We start from the raw sequence: 22299 nt of genomic DNA, 5'->3' as shown, positions 1-22299 counted from the left end.
ATTTTTATATAAATACGTATTTACAATCAGCATTGACACTTTGGATTGGATGGGTGGCCAACTTTCTACTATCACTACACACAAATAGTTGCTTGACTAATTTTTGATAGGTTAAATATATGTAGAGTTCATCCAAACTTTAAAATTTCAAACCTTTGCGAATATATTTACTTTCATTATTTTAAGCCATGCTTATAAGTAAAAAAACTTTTTACTTATTTACGTAAGATATTTGTGTACATAATTTAATTTAATTTAAAAAAAAAAAACCTAATAGTTAACAAGTACTTAGCTGTCTCGTGCTTACGTAGCTAAAACTAATACAAGCTTGGAAAAGTACAATACAAAGTTACTGCAGCCTAGTTCATTGTTAAAATACCACTCTTTTACGTATCAGTGGCCACGTTATAATATTTTCAAATCACGTGGGAAGTGTGGCTGTCTTTTTTAAGCAAAAATAGTATTAATGCCAAACAAAAATGAATTAATGATCTTATAAAACTCTCATCTTGAGCATAATCAAGAGTGTAATAGACTTAGTTTGGCTCTTCAAAATGGTAAGTTTGTTTTTTTGTTAACGATTTATTCTGATCTTTAAATAGAAAGACTATTCATACATTTCTCAGTGTCAGCTTACATTAATGTCATCCTTAGTAGCACAATCTTACGCACTGGCAGTGCGTAAGTCTGCACCTGGTCTGCTTCCGGGATCTTGTGTAATTCTGATGCATGACAAGTGCATAAGACGCTTTGCAGCAGATTTGCGCAAGATTTGCTCGAAATTGTGTAAGTCTGCATCTAGTCTGCTTCCAAGATCTAACGTAATTCTGATGCACGACAGGTGAGCAAGACTCTTGCGTAAGAAGTGCACAAATCTGACGATCAGTCGAGTGCGTTATTCGTGTTGACTCAACGCACTCCTGATTGCGGCAGATTTGCGCAAGATTTGCGTGCACGTAAGTGCGCAAAACTCTTGCGTAAGAAGTGCACAAATCTGACGATTAGTCGAGTGCGTTATCATTCTGACTTGATACACTTCCACTAACGGCAGATTTGCGCAAGATTAGCGTGCAGACAAGTGCGCAAGACTCTTGCGTAAGAAGTGCACAAATCTGACGGTCAATCGAGTGCGTTATTATTTTTATTCGATGCACCCCTCCTTGTTGCAGAATTTTGCAGAATTCTTGGAAGACAATAATTAACTCAAGCTGTTTTAACTATGATTTTGACTTATTTTGCTTGTAATAACATATTTCTTACGTTTTTTCTGGTGTAGAAATTGTAAAGAAATTTCTGAAGTGAGATTTTAACATCAGAAATTTTTTGAGATTTTTTAACAGGGTTATGGAAGACATTTACTTTTGTGCACTGACATTTTTTTATGTACAATCGGCACCAAAAGATCACAAATTACCTTTATATAGGAAAAAATTAGAAAAATACTATGAATACACTAGTTTTGCTAACTCATTAAGGAAATTTTATTGTATCGGCGAAAAAAAAATTTTCTGGAATTCAGTTGCGTATGTTTTTTATAGTGTTAAGAATGAAAATAGTTCATAATTCAAAAATGTATGTACATGTGTGCTTATGTATGTATGTGTATTTGTATGTAATCGGTCGTGTCTCAGAGCACTGTGGTCAAATTTTAATAATTTGGGGTTCCAACTTATTGTTTTTGCATACTTCTACCGACTCGAAAAAGAAATTTTAGTTTCGCACCGTATCAAGGTTGATGCTGTTCGTTTTCGATTATGGACACGGTTTTTAAAAACATTTGTTTTTGCTTTTAAAATTATTTTTACTTATTGCGTATAGAATCAACACTATTTTATATTTTAAATCCTTTTAAAAGGTTTTTTTTTTTACTTCAAACGTATACAATACTTAAACTTCAAGATTTGTTAATGTGTCAGAAAAACAACTATAGATAACGAAACAAACGTATTTACACTTTTCTCTGATAAAATTTGGATCAAAAGGATTGAAATAATTAAGTGGCACGAAAAAAGTAGATATATTAGATTGTAAACATAAATAAAATGTATACTATAATGAAATCACTAGTTAACAAATTGATTCAAATTTATTGCAAAATAAAATATTTAGCGGGTATTATGGCAGGAGTGTGAGGTGCAAATATAAATGTTTGGCGTGGGAGTATAAGTGCTTCTCATAACGAATACACCCTATAAACTTATTGAAAAAAATTAGCAAATTGTTTCTTACTTAGCAGTGTAGTTGGAAAGGTCAAGGTATCGTGGCAGAGGGGGGTTGAAATAACCAGCCAAGAAAACTGTTACATTAAATAGAGAAACATATATGCGTGTACATAATGACAGTTACGAGAGCTTAGAATTTTTAATAATTTACCAATACAAACAGTACATTTTTCACTTAACATTAATAGTATGTTTTTTGCAAACAATTTCCTCTGATTTACATAAGAAAAATTATTATCAATAAAAATTATACCTGTGGATTTTATTTTTTATAATGATATTGCACGTAAGTGTTAAGCTCCAAAGTGCAGAAAAAGAATAGGAAGTTGAAAAATACTGTTATATATTTTTTTATAGGAAACAAGTACAAACCCATGATTAGTGCACTTCTTACGCAAGGATCTTGGGTTAAAGTTATAGTTTCAAGCAGTCATTATTCAACATCCTCCTTATTCTTGATAAAAATGACTGGAGTTTTGAATGCAGGTTATCCCCCAGGCTGTAACTATTTTTACGCCCTTTATTCTTCTTGAATAACTAATCACACATTACATATACAAACTCTACACTGGATTCACATAAATTTAAGCTAATTCATATAAATTTAAACTTATTCATATAAATTTAAACTAATACATGCGACTTGACCGTCACTTTTTTTAATTTTGTTTTGGTTTTTCTGTTTTTTTTTTTGTTTTCACATAACTTGTATTTAATTCTGTACCTTTTTTTTTAATTCAACTTCTATTTTTCATTCATTATTTTTATTTATTAATGAATTTTTCTCTTAATTTCAAATGTAAATCTATTTTTGTCAACTAATTTGTAACTTTTGCGCATTTTATATTATACTATGTAAAATTAAAATTTTGGGACCGTACGTGGTTATAACCACATGGCCTTATAAACGTTACTTACTTACTTACTTACTTACTCACTCACTCACTCACTCACTCACTCACTCACTAACTCACTCACTCACTCACTCACTCACTCACTCACTCACTCACGCACTCACTCACTCACTCACTCACTCACTCACTCACTTACTTACTTACTTACTTACTTACTTACTTACTTACTTACTTACTTATTTACTTACTTACTTACTTACTTACTTACTTGTGTCCTCACCTGCACAAAAATTTTGCGCAAATCTGCCGCAATCAGGAGTGCGCCGAGTCAAGACAAAAAACGCACTCGACTGATCGTCAGATTTGTGCACTTCTTGCGCAAGGATTTCGTGCACTCGCCTGCACGCTAATCTTGCGCAAATCTGCTGCAAGCGGAACTGCCTCAAGTCAGAATGATAACGCACTTAACTGACCATCAGATTTGCGCACTTCTTACGCAAGAGTCTTGCGCACTCACCTGCACCCAAATCTTGCGCAAATCTGCCACAATCAGAAGTGCGTCAAATCAAGATAAATAACGCACTCGACTGATCGTCAGACTTGTGCACTTCTTACGCAAGAGTCTTGCTCACCTGTCGTGCATCAGAATTACGTTAGATCTTTGAAGCAGACTAGATGCAAACTAACACAATTTCGCTGTCAATGTAAATCTTGTGCAAGAAGTACGTGAGAATTGCAAAGACTGAGCTACCAGGGATTTTTTTTTTTTTATATCGTGGTAGAATAGTCTTATTTCCAATACTCTCATATTCTTAAAAATTAAAAAATTATAAATATTTTTTACTTTACGTACATACATAGCGCAATCGAGTCGTCGGAAGTTTATATATATAATTCTATATACACGATTGTTTAATATCAAGGCAAGTGGACTGTGTGAAGGTAATTTACAGGGGAGAGAAAAAGGGCAAATAACTTAGACTCAGAGACTAACTGAATAAAATTTAATCTATTAACAACTATTATGACGAGATTAAGCAAATGAGTCTGAATTGAGAGTACAGCAGCTTGCTCGTACATTGCCCAAGCACGGTGTCGCCAAGAGAGATGCGATCTCAAGACGGGATATATACAGACTGATTATTATATATCATCGACAGAGCTTGGCAGCGAACAGAGCAGCGAAAAGTTTACAAAAGGTATGTTGACACGTAGACCAAGGTATGTTGACACATAGACCAAGAATGTATTATTAATGTAGAGTATTTATACGTGTGAACTTGAACTGCTATACAAAACAGTGAAAGTTATTGTTTACATGGATTAAAAGAATAACAGAACACCAGATATCAAGTTTTAAGCAGAATATGAAAATACGTAATATGAAAGCTTAGGTTTAGTAAAGATATTTAGTTTATGTTTTCATATTAACTAAGACCTAAACGCAGATTTATTCCCGAGCATTTTTTTTCTTCTTTTCTTTTCTTTTTTTTTTTTTTTTGACTAAAACCTAAATGCAGGTTTAATCCCGAACGTTCTAACAAAGAGAGAAAGTACATTGTAGTTATTCAGGATCACTGATCCAGTATCCAGTCGATCTCTAACTCATTTAAACCTGCATTTAGATCTTAGTTAACATGAAAATACGTAATATGAAAGCTTAGATTTAGTAGAGATATTAATATTTTATGTTTTCATATTAACTAAGACCTAAACGCAGGTTTAATCCCTAACATTGATTGAGTGAGAGATCAACTGGATACTGGATCAGTGATCTTGGATCACTACAATGTACTTTCTCTGGATGGTTGGATGATGGTAAATCTCGAACTCAATCGAAAATATCAAAGCTCTAAGGACCTTTCATTTCAAGTATACCATATACATATTGTATATAGTATACTATATACAAATATATCAACATAATACCTAAAGTGACGAACAAGGCGACGAGATACATATACTATAAGATTTTATATCAGATGATAAGATTTTCGTACTCTTTTTCGTAAGTATAAGCTAATCAAGTCATGGCACTTCATTGTATACAAGATCTACCATAGTAAGACAAAAATAACCAAGCGTGATGTCTGTCTCTTTTGCACCTTAAGCTGCTTTTGCATGAAGTGTCAACATACAGATAAACGTATTCGAGGAAAGAAGTTGCTTGCATATAGAAGCCCGGTAACGACATCGTGCGTGCAGGCTTTCAAGCTAGCAAGTTGCACTTTTGCATGCGTAAGAGGTATATAGTTACAGAGATTAGTAGGGAGATTACTGACTGTAATGCTACGGAGTGTGCCTACTTTTTTTCACCGAACCAGGCGTATTTTTTTTTTATTTGGGAGCATGGTAGGGGTATACGCCTACGAGGTGAGGGAAGGATTCGCGTGGAAATGTCCCTATGGGCGCACATTTTGGAGTCGCATAGGAGGGGTAAGCTGAATGTACGCCTATGAGGAGAGGAGTGGAAATGTCGACTATAGCTACAGCTGAGCGTGTAGCCAAGCGAAAGCAAGCGATGACTGACAATTTTTTTTCGCTTAACCTTTTCTGTTTTACATGGAAACTGTATTTAGTTACCGTGTTCAACCTTATACATAATTAAACGCATGCTGGATTATTTTCAAAATTTTGTGTACTTGTAATTATCATACGAGTCATCAGCAGCTATAGTTTAGGCTTCGAAGGTCTCCGATGAACACATGTTGCTTATTTTGATATTTTGGAGTTGTAGGTTCGAAACCAGCATTGTGATGTTTTTTTTTTTTTCTTTAACAAAAGTAATTTAATTTTTGAAAATTGAAATTATTTAATTGAATAATCAATTAAAATTTTTATTATTGATAACGAAAAAGTTATAGTTTTTATTATGACTATTATATCCATTCTGTAATTGTTCTTGTTTTTGTATTTATTTCTGTTGTTGTTATTACTATTGTTACTCCTATAACGTTATTAATCATTGATATTATTATTCTTATTATTATTAATCTTAGTATTTGAAACTGATTGAGAAGCTGGGAAATAACATACGTAGAATATTTTGACACTGCCAATTAGTTGATTTCTATTTGTAATTAACGATATATTCAGTAATTCAATAATTACAAAAAGCCGATACAATAATTGCGCCACGGCGTTTGCTCAGCTTTTGCGTTAGATTAAGTCGTTTGTTGCGTGCCGATGACAGCTATAGCCTATCGTTTGCTGAAAGTGAATGAAGATATACGTTTTTAGACTAGTTAATTCCCGCATTGAGATCACTTGTTTCAGTGCGATCTTTTACTGATACGACAGCTCTTTGCATTACTTCTAGATAATACGCTTTAACTAGTGTGACCAGTTCACATGTTTTGTACCTTTTTTTTGTAGTGCAATGTTTGTGTATGCACACATGTTGTAAGTGATAATTAGTGGTACAGTGCTTCGCCCAGATGCGTTAGTGCCCCCTCCTCTCATATCTTCGAGAGCAAGTCGGCCTCAGAAATTCTCCGTTATTTTCCTTCTTCTTTCTCCTCTTATGCTCTTTTTCTTCTAGGGGAGTGGTCCTCACGGACCTGTCCCTAGTCAGTAGGCACACCGGGTGAATCCGACACTACCACCGGATTAGCTGGGGTGTATAAGAAGATTTTTCCCTCCCCGCTCCATCAAACAAAAAAAAAACAAAAAACAAAAAAAAAGTGGTACAGTGTGGATATTACACAATAAATTACTAAGTGAAACAATGAAGATAGGCCATTTGTGATCAGATGATCTTTTTTGAAAATCATCCAGGTAGGTTTTGAAATAAACGGACACAGTCACGTTAGGAGGAAAAAAATCTCATCTTCCAACAGTAAAGTATGTAACTTTAATAACACTTGCTCCTTAGAAATATCTCTTCATTGTTTATTAATGTCTATTATTATCTTAAAGGTAACATTTTATAGTTCATTGCATGTATTTAACTGGATTTCTTACAAGGATCTGGCAATATTCTTGGACTCTGCATATACATGCGTTATGTGCCCTGCGCACTCATAATACAAGTACATATATACATTTATATATATAAACTTGGAACGGCCTGAGCCTTTAATAAGAAATTAAAACAGAATAATGCATGGTATTAAAAAAAAAAATCTGACGGCAATTGAAATTGAACCTCAAATTGCAAAACTATGTCATCAGTGGCATGAACCGTAGCCATCTCAGCTATTCAAACTTCGATCATTGTATAATTCGAAGTCACATATATTGATTGATAACCTCCGAAGCTTGGCCTAAGGTTCATAGCGATTATAATAAGAAAAAATAACAATTTGTATTTAAGGTGCTTCTAGTCATACTGTCAACCTCAAAAAATATTTTAAGCTAAATATTATTTTAACGTACTTTCTTTGATACAACGTACTATAAAAAAATCCAAAGTACAGGAAAAATTAAAGAATGAATGCCTCGAAAGTCTGAGCTTACATTTTTGTGAGCATTTATTTGTATGATTTAATTTTCAAAAAATAATATGGCTAGCCACTCTTAAACTTTCATACATCATAGAGAATTGTAAAATGAAAGAAAAGGTTTCAAATTCTATAAATATTAGATGTCAAATCTCTTTTTTCTCTATTTTCTCCTAATTTCTAAGATTTTGTTTAAGAAGTAAGTGTAGCGAGAAAGACTCGTCGCTTGATTTCGTTATGATATACGCGGTCATATAGCTATATAGCTGTAGTCGGCATTTCCACTCCTCTCTCCGTAGGCACATATTCAGTACACCTCTTCCACGCCTCTCATAAGTATGTGCCTACATGCCCATTTCTGCGCATATCCGTAGGCACACTCGGCATACCCCCTCCTCACTTTTCAAATAAAAAAAAAAATACGTGCATCTGTTTCGGCCACTTGGCCACGACAAGGCGCTCGAAACAGTGGCAAGAAGTGAGCTCGCACCGTAGCATTGCAGTCTGCAATCTCTCTACTAATCTCTGGTGTTGAGTAGCAAGTTTGCATGCGTGGAAGGTAGCGAGTTTTGTTGCACATGGGAATCTCTATGTATTGGCACATCTCCACACACACATCCACACACACGCTCACACACACAGATATATAGTTTTTTGATACATGTAGATGTCAATTAGAAGGCTCAAGAACATCTCCGGTCATGTATAAGAAAATCCACTAAAAATATCCCGTTTTGTCTCCCATTTTATTAAAAAAATTTTTTTCGAGACACACCGTCGAGATAAGGCTCATTTTACTCGTAGTGTGATATACTATGAGAAAAAAATTTTGAACACGAGGTTTAGTGTGGATGACACCCTTTTTCCACGGACGTGGATTTTCTTATTTATATGTATATATAGTTTTTTGATACATGCAGATGTCAATTAGTTGGCTCAAGAAAAATCGTGAATTTTTATTTGTCAACAATGCCCAGAATGACATCATGTGTGCAGGGTTCAAAGTTATTTTGAGGTCAATAGTAACCTACATCTATTCTGGCATCTGTTTTTTTTATTCCCAAATTATTAATAAATTTAAAAAAGTATTCAGAAAATTAAAATACATTTTCTATAGAAACATTTTTTTGTTTCTTCGACAAAGAAAAAGTAAAATAGAATCCACATGCACTAGTTTTTAAATGTATCCTTGTTTATATTACTAATAAATATGTTCTAACTTGGATAAATTAAGTAAAACATACATTTTCTATGACACCGTAATTGTAACAATATTGAATTATTATATCTTTAACCATAATTTTATAGTGTTAACTGTAGACTTGAGTCAACTTTACTTAGGACTCTGCACTTTTAACATCTCCTGATTAGATTCATTTTGATCTTGAAGCTAAAAGGTAAGTTTGAAAAAAGTTTATGCTTTAATTAATAAGGAGAAATCAAAGTGATCTAATATTTAAAACAAGAAAGTTTCAAACAGAAAAAATCATACCACTAACGTTTTAAGTACTCGTACTGTACATAATTTAGAAACTTTTTTCCTGAAATATTAGATCACTTCTATTTATGTTGAAAGTGCAGAGTCCTAAGTGGAGTTGACAATCAAGTCTACTGTCAACACGATGAAATTATGGTTAAAGATATAATAATTCAATACTGTTACAGTAACAGTGTCATAGAAAATTTATGTTTTATTTAATCTATTCAAGTTAGAACATATTTATTGGTAAAATATACAAAGATTTATTTAAAAACTAGTGCATGTCAATCCTATTTGACTTTTTGTCTGTCGAAGAAGCAAAGAAATGTTTCTATAGAAAATCAATTTTAATTTTCTGAATTTTTTTTTTTTTTCATTAAAAATTTGGGAATACAAAAAAGCAGATGCCCGAATGGATGTAGGTTACTACTGACCCCAAAATAACTATTAACCCTGCACACATGATGTCATTCTGGGCATTGTTGACAAATAAAAATACACGATTTTTCTTGAGCCAACTAATTGACATCTACATGTATCAAAAAGCTACATATACATATATATATGTATATATATATATATATATATATATATATATATATATATATATATATATAGCTTTTTGACACATGTAGATGTGAATTAGTTGGCTCAAGAAAAATCGTGTATTTTTATTTGTCAACAATGCCCAGAATGACATCATGTGTGCAGGGTTAATAGTTATTTTGGGGTCAGTAGTATATATATATATATATATATATAGCTTTTTGACACATGTAGATGTGAATTAGTTGGCTCAAGAAAAATCGTGTATTTTTATTTGTCAACAATGCCCAGAATGACATCATGTGTGCAGGGTTAATAGTTATTTTGGGGTCAGTTATTTTTAAATATATATATATAGAAACCCACTAAAAATTTCCCGTTTTTGTCCCCAATTTTGATAAAAAAAAAAATTTATATGAGGCACACCTTCGAGATAGAGCTCCTTTTACTCGTAATGCCATGTACTATGAGGAAAAAATTTTCAACATGAGGTTTAGGAAGGGTGACACCCTTTTTCCGCGATTTACATGTTAATATTATATGTATAAATGTGATAGCTATAGATATGATATTAACATGTAAATCTTGGAAAAAGGGCATCATCCACACTAAACCTCGTGTTCAAAATTTTTTTCTCATAGTACATCACACTACGAGTAAAATGAGTTTTATCTCGACGGTGTGCCTCGAAAAAAAATTTTTCAATAAAATGGGGGACAAAAACGGGATATTTTTAGTGGATTTTCTCACATGTGACTGGAGATGTACCAACACAGAGATTCCCGTGTGCGACAAAGCTAGATACCATTTACGCATGCAAACTTTCAACTCGACACCTTTCACGCATGCAAACATGCAACTTTCTAGCTTTCAAGCCTGCACACACGATGTCGTTATACCGGGCTTCCGTATTTGCATGCAGGGGCCTTATTCACAAAATTTTCTACTGGTGGTAAAAGTATATCTATAAATTGTAAACATCACATATATACATATACATTTACTGTCAAACATAATGAGACAAACTACACGCTTGGTTATTTTTATTTTCCTACTAAAATCACACTAGAAACATTCGAACAAGCAGTCTTCAAGTCTCTTCTTTATGATTATTTATATGAAGTACACTTAGACTTATGATTTAAAAATGGTGTATTCACTCAGCAAGCTAAAATAAGCTCAGAATAAAATAAAAAATCTCATAAAGTACTACCTAATATTCATATGTAGAATCCTCTATAAAAAATATTTCAATTATTTACTATATCTATTTGTTATTTCATTTTTAAGATAAACTTTCGCACCACTTTAATTTTTTATTTCCAGCAAATAACATATAATTGTTTTAATTTTAGAATTAGGAAAAGGCGATAAAGTCCTTAAACTAGATGTTAATGATGACCAAAAAGAATCACTAGATCCGTGTATCACTCCAATCAATAAAGATCTCATTCAGTCTCTGATGACTGATGATCAAAGGATTTTGCCAGAACCAAATTCTACAGACTATAATAACGATCTTAGTGACTCTATGAAGAAATTGATTTCATTAAAAATAAACCAGAATGAGAAGGAAATATATAATTCTGCTAGCAAAATTATATTTTTTAAATCATTGAAACAATATTATAATATGTGTAACGGTTAAAGTGTCCGTTAAATTTATAGATAACAATAACCTTGAGTTGTTTTTGAAAATTATGAAAGTCCACTGTATAAATCTTACCAATATATAAAGCAAAGTCCCTAAAATCGTTGTAATCGCTAACCGCGAAAACTACTGAGCCGATTTTGCTAAAATTTTGCATACCGATACTGTAGACTTTCTAGACGGTTTTAGTATAGTTTTATCTTGAAAAAATTCATAACAATAGCAATAAATAAGCTCAAAGATTTGCAAAAATACGCCAGCTTTTCACGTTAGTTCAGTAGGATCCACTAGGTGGCGTCGACATGAAATCAAAGCTACCTGTAATAGAATTAAATAAGTGTGGTTATAATAAGCCAGAGCGTCTCGAAAATTTCTGCCATCGTTGACTGTCAAGTCCCCAAGCTGCAGTAAGAATGTAAATGATAGTCGTGCAGCTAGGTATCCCGGTTACCGACGACGGTCTTCTTCAAAGGCCAGTGACCTAGGTCTACTTTCACCCTCAACCTCCAGGATTGACGAGTGCCACCAATGAAAAATTTCTTGTAACCGATTACGTCTCTGGCGGAATACCAGAAGATGTGTCTAGCCACAGTACAACCTACTCCAACACTTCAGAGTTAAGTGGCCGTACCACAATCTGGCCTGGAGAAGTCAGAAAATTTTATAATACAAATATAAGCTAAGGAAGAGCCCTGAGGAGCACAGGCAGCCACAACGGCTTCTTTCTTATTAGTCGTCCCAACGGCATACTCATAGAAAATGTATTCTTTAGGCCCACTTTCCCGACTAACGATTAGTGATTGGTTATCCGGGAAACGATCCGAAGACGAGGTATTTTTTGGTCAGCAGCGTATCTCCTTCATGTACGGTCTCCCTACATAGAGACTCCGAGGGTAAAAGTCAAGCTACCCACAGCCGACTCTCCATCATCAAGAATAATAACAAGGAATAACTGGAAATTTTACCACTGGCCCTCTTCAAGGCTATTGTAAGTATTTACGATTTCTACTTAACCGTCAATCTCATCGGTTCTTTTACGGGCCACTGAAGTTTAAACTACTTAGCCAACAAATACATTTTTACTGCTATTTCCGGAAACGCTATTCGCCGACTAAAAGACTATGTAAAGCCAGCCACTACTGAACCAAGTTAGTCATTCAATAGCAGACGTCACGAACGGAGTTGTTCGTCACAAAGCTGGGAACCTCAGCGACTACCTTATATTACCCTCTCGACTCTAAGCATTCAACCAGGAACCACCGATCCTCTCCAAGGTCTACGCTGAGCGAACCCAACAGCTATGAAGGAAAAATAAACTTGAGCCAACGGGACAGTCCCCAATGGGCAAGCATCACGAACCAATCTCGCCACCTTAGATCATCAAAACAACTGAGTCTGCCAAAAAAAAAGGTGTTTTAGACACCAACGTCTTCAACGTTACACCAGGAGACGTTGGGAAAGAGCACTACAACTAGCTCCAAAGCTCCGGACTTTGTAATTTTTCTCCCGATCAGTCTGGGGCTTCAACATCAGGTTAGAGAGGATCATCTTGAGGTATCCAGGCAGTCACAATTGCTGTAAACTTCAGTCACAAAAGAGTTTACTAAAGAAGCTCACCAGTCCCGCATTTTTTCCGATCTTACGGGCTCTACAAGGCTACTAAATAAAGACAGTTTTACATATTAGAACACATGAACATACATTACAAACCTTTCTCTACAATCTTCAAAAAAGAAAATGTCGAAAAGTTGAGTGGCAAGATTGTTTTTTGCAATAAACGTTCAGGGCGTTCCAGAGCGCGCTCACATGGGAGTGTATATCTATATATGTTTACTGCACGAAACTTATATATAGATATAAACTCTCATGTGAGCGCGCTCTGGAACGCCCGGAACGTTTATTGCAAAAAACAATCTTGCCCCTCAACTTTTCAGCATTTTCTTTTTTGGAGATTGTAGAGGCAGGTTTGTAATTTATGTTTATATGTTGTAAAATGTAAAAATGTCTTTATTAGTAGTCTCGTAGAACCCTGAAAATCGGAAAAAATGCATTATTCGAAACTTTTAAACTATAAAACTGTGGGGTTGAAGTGTATTAGGTAAATGTTCCTATTATGACCATAAATTTCATCGTACTTGCTTCTTTGATTTTTTTTTTACTGTGAGCTTTAACAGTAGACATTTTGGTATTAGCTGGTGCGCTATAATTTTACCATTATTATTTCGATTTTTAAATATGGTTCTTCATTTTAAAAATACTTGATTTTATAAAAAGATTATAAGACCAAAATATACATAATTATGAAACGTTGTACCTATTGTTTCATTTTATGTCCTTATTTCTGAAACTTTTTAAAAAACGTAAATTTAATGTATTATTTTAAGACAATTAAAGTTTTTTCACTTGCATAACACTATTTTATTTAATAAAAATAATTATTTCGTTTATTTGTTAACTAGAAGTATATCAATTCCTTGTTAAAGTTTGGTGTCATAATACGTACAGTTCAAAAGATAGGTTATGTACTACTTTGTCCCTATTTATGGAATTATCTTTAAATTTGGTCATTTATTGTATGTAAAATGAAATTTTTTTTGTGAATTTATGAAGATACATTAAATATACAACCACAACAATTTTTTTATCAAGTAAGTTGTAATACATAAATTTTTATATTCCATGAATAGGGACGTATTTCCACGAGTAGGGACATTTACCTTACATACCAATTAGTTTTTTGTTACAAATGTGCCACAAAGTATAGAAATATTTTTTTTAGACTAAGAAAAATAACTTGAACAACTGCAGAATTTGTTTAAAAAACAATTGTTCAAACAACTTCTGACCATATTGGCACCTGGCAAACTGTACTTTCTTGTACAGGAGCACATTTCTTTTAAAATAGGGCAAAAAAATTTCATCTGAATAATTTTTCCCGGTAGATTGACGACATCCCCCGGACTAATAGTGATTAGTTATTATTATACCTTCATGATCCAAGTAAAATTTATTTTTGTACCCCTTTCAGCTCAGCCAGTTAAAAAAATTATTAATAACCAGCAAACCACGGATTTTAAGCTGAGTAAGGACATGCTAACATGCGCTTCAAAAATCAGAGGTATATTCGCTACGTGCACAATCTAGACGATATGTGAAACTAGACGATATGTTTGTCTTCTGCTAGTAGACTGCTAAGCATTACTAACATTGGAAAGTTGTGTTTTTATACATCGACAATATTTCTAAGGATTAAATTTTTACTAAAATTATGAGTAGTAAGTACTGCAAGAGGGCACTTATATCACCTAGCATTTATAATATTTTCTTTACATTTACATTTATATTCTTCTATTTATTATACTTTCTTGTAATAAAAAAATCCGTCCAATAGATAATTCAAGGGTTCACATTTTTTTTATATATACATATATTTCATTTGTAAAAAATTCCTATTTAAAAATTCAAATTTGAACGCCACGCGCGGGGAATGTGCGTCTAGTACGTTAAGAAAATGCTAGAGCGCGTTCACCCAGAGAAGGGAAGACCTGCTACCCAAAAGGAAGCAACGTTAGCATAAAAGGCACCAGCGCGTAATGTAAAGGTAGTCCTTTCCCGTGCACCGGTACATTACCGCGACGAGCACAAAGGGAGAGAAAGAGACCAAGTACGAAGGCCGAGAGCTGAAAAGTAAGTTTGTACACCACCTACAGGTGACACTTCCACTAACCAGTTCCTACTCGGACTTTCAGTGCTCGACTGCTTTAAGCGTGAAGACGACGCATCCCCAAGTAGTCAAGGCACTAGGGTTAGCGATCACGTTCTTAGACGAAGTTTCTGGGTCAACGACTTGAGCAGTGCTCAAGATACCCAAGGGCCCTGAGAACGACCTAACCTTACGTGACTTGGTAGGATAGGTAGTTACCTAACATTAACCTTCCATGGTTGTAATAAAAATTCGTACTAGTCTAACCTAATGTGTTTAAGCAAAGACATTAAGAAGGGAAAATTCAAATTGTCATTTATGTAAAATTTTCTGTTAAACAACGGCGGATAAATTTTAAGTAAATTCTCAACTATCGAGTATATTATATAGTTCCTTTTTTTTATTATTAACGTAAATAATTGCGATTACTCAAACATAATTAATACATGTAAAAATTAAAGATACAATTTCTTTAGAATCATATGATTGAATAAATATAAGATAATTAAAAATAAATTGATTGTACTTATTTAAGCAAACCTTCCCTTCCACGTATGATTGCGAGTTCTTTTTATAGTTTAAGATAAAAACTAGAAAAATAGCTGTTAAGATTTGAAATCGTTTATATAAACTGAGAATATTATCTGTACCCCAAAAAGGGGCAGGAATAAATTAAAAAAGATATTAGATTAGAAAAATATTGAATAAGTTAAAAAACATATTAAATTATTAAATTAATTAAATTAAGGGAATATTCAGGAGAATTCAATAGAGTTATAATCAATAAACAATTGCTGTATATTGTGCATGAATTAATTGATTATTCAACAGATGAATTTTGAGACTTAATAATAATTATTTTAAATATTTTTTATAATCGGCAATCTGAGCAACTTCGCTCTTTTACACAGGGCAACGAACCCGCCCTCCGACATATAAACACTAACATTGTTTGTGTGTCGGTTCCTAATCTTAGAGTTTCTTCGGTACAGATAATATTCTTAGCCGATTGTTACCACCACCAATTAACCGGGGTTATACTCAAAGAAAGGGAAGTCGTAGTACACGTTTTACTCATGCATGTTTATTGAAACATCTTGATTAAAATGCAATGAAATATATCTTATACTGTGTATGTTTTAGAGCTATTAGCTGGCGTAGCCTGCAAAGATGCAGAAGCTCTGACTTTAAAAACGAAAACAAACGTTGTACATATAGCACGTATGGCAAATATTGCTTTCTGCTATGTGCATGAGGCCAATTAATAGTTCTCGTTTTTCCTTGATTGGCGCTGCTTCAAAATTATGCACGTAGCGAATATCTTTACATTTGTTCTATGACTTATTTTAGTATAGTTTGAGGTTAAATTACTTACTAGCATGTTTTATGTTAGTAAACTGTAAGGGTATAAAATACTCTAAAAATATATTAGTCCTTCAAAACGATTGTTATAAGTAGAAAAAATTTATATTCATGATACTTATTTTTTAGAAATCAACAGCATTGAGGACAAAATAATGGAGGGAAAAAATTTTGACAACAGTGTAGAGGTCACAAGAGGTGAACAAGGAAAAAAACTGTTAATATTGATACATAATGAAACTGATCTCCTTGACGTTACCTTAGATTCGTTCTATAAAAAACTTTAAAAAAAAAAAATTTGTGTGGTGCACCTTTAGTTCCAAAAAATCTTTTATATAACCATAAAAGTGAGGTACTCGAATTCAAGACATTCCCGATCGGAAAGTTAGCAGAGCTCCCAAGCTATTTAGCTAGGCCTATGTAAGTTGCCTAAGTGGTACCAAGCTAAAATTGTAATGGAGCTCTGTGTGGGCGCTAACTGGGGACGAGAAAGTTATCGTCTACCTAGCTTTTCTCTGTACGCATCGAAAGATTCGAGAGCGGAGAGGTATGTACAAATATATGTGTATATATATATATATATATATACATATATTGGGACAGATGTATAACTGTGTATTTGGAAATTCAAAGTGATCAGTGATCCGTTGGGGGCGAATTGTAAGAAAATAAATAAATACAAGTAAAGTGTATTTAAATTTTCCTGCGTTGATTTATTGATGCGCAACGTTTCGCTGACAATATGCGTCAGCCTCATCAGGCGCAGGTACGTGAGAATTCGTAAGTTTGGTTGACTTACTCGTCACCTGTCGTGAGTCGTTGCGCATCAATAAATCAACGCAGGAAAATTTAAATACACTTTACTTGTATTTATTTATTTTCTTACATTTTGCCCCCAGCGGATCACTGATCACTTTGAATTTCCAAATTCACCGGAGGGCACTGATATATACTAACAAATCATATAACTGTGTATATTGCAGATTTTATGTGTGTGTTAAAAAGTAGAGCAGTAATTACTCATATTAAGTATTAAATGCGAAGATTTACTCAAGTTTCATTATTTTAATAAATTACTACGGGTGACAAAGAATAGCGTTTATCGTTGTTAAGTTTAATAAGAGTTCATGAGTACATAAAATTTTGAAGCGTGGAATAATTAATGAAGTGGGAGTATTTAATAATGAAAGTAATTTGCAAATAAATTATGCTAATAAATGTCATTACGAATTAGACTTATATGCGTCGCCTACATTAATTATTAAATTTTATTTTCAAATCTCTCTTTATTTTTCTAACCCTGTCCTTTATACGTTAATTGGGATGCCAATATTTGCCCCAAATAATCCTGTGGGGATTCCGACCGAGTAGGCCGAGCGGGAATGTATAACAAACTCCCTAGAACGTCTAGTCTAGTTACAATATAGTTACTACGCCACGCGACTCCTGCGCGAGTCTCTCTACGCTAAGCTGTCGCCGAAGACAGTTGTAAGGAAAAGGCATGCCTAAATAAAGACTTAAATACTACGAGTCATAAAGTTAATCTCGCCTTACTACCAATTCCTTCCCGAACATTCGACCTTGCAGAAGGGAGCTGCCCAAGCCAAGTATCTTGACATCACATCTCCTACAATCCCCCATTACACTGCGCCATATACCTCTATGTATTTGCCCTGGTTGGACCTACATAGGTAACTGGGTAACCAATGTAGGCCCTAGATGAAGCTCTTTTATCTTTCTGATCGGGTTGCTGCGATTTTTACTACCAAAAGAATTTAGTGGTTATGTTAGGTCCATCTTGTATTATTAACTTTTGCGATATAAAAGAAATTAAAACTACTTAGAAAGTTATTTTTATCGATGAAACAAAAAATTTAAACACATTGTCATCACATTTGACCAAAAAAGCAGTAAAGTATTTAAAAAACATTGTTAAAGAAAAGAAATCCAAGCAACAGTTTGTTTGCGACGTTTGAAATAGAGGCTGCATCAGGAACTGTCCAATGTGATAGTTGCCTGTCATGGATTTACTTTGCCTTGTAGGTATGAATGGAAACAAATTCGAAAATACTGTACCTTTTTTCTATCGACTTTATTGTTAAAATCAGCAGGTAATATTATAATATTTGCAAAATACAAAATTATTGACGACGAACTTTAAGTTGGCCCTTTTGATAACCAATTTATAAGGTAATTCATTGTTTATTTTTTTTACATTTTTCCAATGCCCCATAATTGTTAAATTATTTGTAATGGTTTGCTTTATTTAACAGAAATCGTTTCATTTTGTAGTGACTACTGTATCTATGATAATAATTAATATAATAAAAGAATTTTTTCAGTAAGAAATCGCCCGATTTTTTACTGAAAAAAAAAATAAACATATAAAATACTAACCCAGCATAAAAAGTCTTACTTCAATGATAATTTTTCTACACAAATGATAAAAACTTTTTTATACCTTGCAGTCATTTACATAGCTCTAACATAGCTGTAAGCTAAATTTTTATTACAGTGCTTAACGTCCGGCTCTTATGAACGGCGCTACTCTTGGCACTTAGTACTTGGGAGAAGGATGGGAACCCTCCTTGAAGCATAGTGTGGTGAAAAAGCACGTATGAAATTTCACAGAGGTACTTGCCCGAAAAAGTCGCACTGGCCGGGAATCGAACTGCGGTCTCCTGTGTGTCGACCCACAACCTAGCCGACTAAGCCACCGCACGTTCATAAACTATAAGTAAGTCATATAGTGCACCTACACATGTGAGTGTGTGCGTAACAGAGAGATTTTTGTTTAACCTCTATCTGTTATGGTCTGTAATTTAATACTTATGCCAAATATTAACATTTGTAAATATTTCCGTGTACGCGACAATTGACATTTATATTCGCGTACGCGATAAATTATTATGCTTGCCATAGAGATGTATAAGATATCTTCTTATACATCTATGATACTGGCTTTAGGACGCGAAAAGGGGAATCCGGTTTGGTAGAGGGGGTTATCGCGTGCTCGAAAACATTCATCCGCTGTGTGCAGTAATCTGAAACAGCGTTACCTGCACGGGAAGAAGGGGGCGATGATGGACAGCACGATTACATAGCCTGTTATGGGCTGCAAACTTCGTTAGTAATTGTTTTTCGTAGTTTTAATGTATTTTTGATACGTAAAGTCTGGATGTTTAGTATTAAGAATTTATACTGAGCAGAAAATAATTTTTTGTTACATTATTTTTTATATACTTTTTTTAACTATAAAGTGATACTTGTTATCTGTTTAAAACAAATTGTTGACAATGAAAACCAATACTTCAAGTATCGAAAATGCATTAAAAATACAAAAAACAATGAACAAAGTTTGCAGCCCATAACAGGCTATGTAATCGTGTTATCCAGCATCGCTTTCTTCCTTCCGTGCAGGTGCCGCTGTTTTAGATTACTGCACATAGCGAACACACGCGATTCTAGATGTATTTTAAATGCTACTTTTTTACTGAATATCATTTGATTGATCAAAATTGGCCATTAAGTTCATATTATCTTATAACTTAGTAGCTTTTGTTACAGTTACCATCCTAAAAACACAATTTCGTAGAGCGGCTACGGTAACAGTGGTTTAAAGAGGTTAGAGCGGTACAATCAGCCTCTAAAGTTAGTTTAAGTTAAAAAATGTTTTTTTTCATTATTCTTGATTATATATAGAATAGAAATTTTACTTTTTAATGGTATTTAAAAAAAAATCTTATGTGTTACATTATTTACTACGTAATGGTTTTTTAAAACGGAAGTCTAATGATTAATACAATTTGTTCTTTCAATTTCTGCTTCATGGTATAAACAAACTTTTTAAACGTTAAAAATTAATATTCTGAAAACTAACATATTAAAAACAAAAGAATGATGACTCGACCAGAATTATTAAAAGCCAAAAAAATTGATTATAAATGTTAATTTATGTCTTATGCTTTTTGATTAATTGAAACAGTATGAATCTGGGATTAGACAAACTTGAAATTAACTACAGAATCAATCATGACACAGAACCAAGAAGTATAGTAACTCATAGTATATATAATATATATTTTACAATAATTAAACACATGTATTAACACTTACATGGAATAGGCTCCTTAGGTATTTCACTAAGAAGAAATCCCTCAGTTACGAAATAAGTTTTAGCAATGTCACAGTTCAGTAGAGATTTTTTAGCCATCACAACACCATAAGTGGTTGGAAAAGTGCAGTAGCATAAGATTAGATGAACTATGATTTGTAACATCGTTTTTTACACCAGGGCAGTTCAATACTTCTTTAAACGTGGACTGAAGCTTTTATTCATGGATTGATTCAAATAAAATGCTGTATTTTAGTGTTTTGTCAATCTTTTTTTTTTTTCTCTGCTCGACATACTATTTTAATGTGAACAATGTTATAATGTATGGCAATTGCTTAAAATTAATAAATATTTTGTACTTAATGAGTCGACTTTATCTTCGGAAGTTAAACAAACAAAAGTTGTCTTTATTTAACTATGTTTCAAAAGAAAGAAGTCTTGAGCTGAGTAATCATACAATAATACACTCATTTGTTTTATTTTCCAGATTATTAAAAATTTTCTTGGCAGTACTTCGTAGTACAACATTACTGGAAAAGATTATGATGATGATAATACCAACTAGATTCTATTTAGGATAAGATGAAACCCAATTGCTCTGATCCTAATTTTTCTTTCTTTCTTTCCGCATGGTTTTGTCTACCTTTCACTATTCTCTATTGATACTATATCTATTTACCCAGCCTTGTTGCAACAGTTAATAGTTAGTAAATGCTAGTTCTTTTTAATTTGTCTAGTGTAACTTCATTAGATCTTTTCCATCTCTGATGTCGACTCATTTTGATTTCGGAAAATTTGTTTCACTTACTATCAACAATCTAATAAATAAAGTTTACGTAAGGCTTCAAAATTCATTACGTTTTTTCTAACTCGTCAAATATTAGCAAGTATTGAATAAATAACTGTCGGATGTACTTAACCAATCTTTTCTTCGAAGATAATTCACTTACAATCGCAGAGATACAAGCACGGAGTAAACAAGAGCTACAAGTGCAAGCCATAGACATATAAAAAATATAGACTGCTCATTCCTGTGTACGCCACTGAAGCACGAGTAGAAAGAGAATCAGTATTGAGCGTGAGTATCTATCTTTCTCGCACATCGACAACGGTAGGGGTCAAGTAAACTAAGAGCTCGGGCACATGGAACCGTGTAAAAAGTAAAGCGTATCGCGTACCGCGTAAAAGTAAGGAAGGTTAGGTATACGCCACTTTGTGGTCACATAGAAAATGCGTAAAAGCCTCGCGTATCGCGTTAGTGTGACGGATATAGCGAAGTTGACCAATCTGCTGTCTTGTCAACAAAAAAAGCTTTCGAAGTTCTCAACGCAAGTGAATTCTAACCTGCGTACATGTCAAAAAAAAAGTTTTCAGGTGTATGCTTCTTTTTTTCTTTTTATTTGAGAGCCATTAATACATTTCGTACAGCTTAATTATTACACTTCTCACTTTTTCTTTGCGATATGGGGTCATTGCATAGGTCATATGGATTTTCCACAATTTGCCCAAAATTCTTACGATTTATTTTTCATCCATGTCAGAAATTCGATTAATTATACAATTGATACTGTAATTTTTGTTGTTGACACTAGCTGCTGACTGTGTTTACAGGTTGCATACTTTATTTACGCTATACGCGAAAAAATTTGTCATCAAGCACATGGGTACAAAAATACGGGCGTAACTTTATTTGTGCCATGAGTGCGAGCGAGACAGCATGTGCAAAGCGAACGAAATACTCGCTGTAATTGGTTTGAAAACACTTATGCGCGTATTTTTTACTCCCATGTGCGCGATGACCAATTGTTTCGCGTAAAGCGTACCTTACCTAACTTTCCCTGATCCTATAATTTTAGGCGATACGCGAAATGCTTAACGCTTTACGCGGTTCCATGTGATAGAAAGTAGATGATAGAAATTTTTTT

General features: G+C 33.6%; 1 non-coding gene across 1 annotated transcript in view; it reads right to left on the bottom strand.

Moving 5' to 3' along the window:
- The window catches only part of LOC106645412 (dally-like), a 103022-nt gene extending 81696 nt beyond the window's left edge, over positions 1-21326 (bottom strand). Inside the window, exon 1 of the transcript XR_016293216.1 lies at positions 20377-21326. This is a non-coding gene — a transcript (dally-like). The remainder of the gene's footprint in view (positions 1-20376) is intronic.
- Between the last annotated feature and the right edge of the window lie 973 nt (positions 21327-22299).

Source organism: Copidosoma floridanum, unplaced genomic scaffold, assembly GCF_036245765.1.
Source record: "Copidosoma floridanum isolate Cflo_tuat_1 unplaced genomic scaffold, Cflo_Japanese_pri ptg000023l, whole genome shotgun sequence".
NCBI classification, from domain to species: Eukaryota; Metazoa; Arthropoda; class Insecta; order Hymenoptera; family Encyrtidae; genus Copidosoma; species Copidosoma floridanum.
The sequence above is the reverse complement of the archived record's forward strand: the minus strand, read 5'-3'. Positions and strand labels throughout refer to the sequence as shown.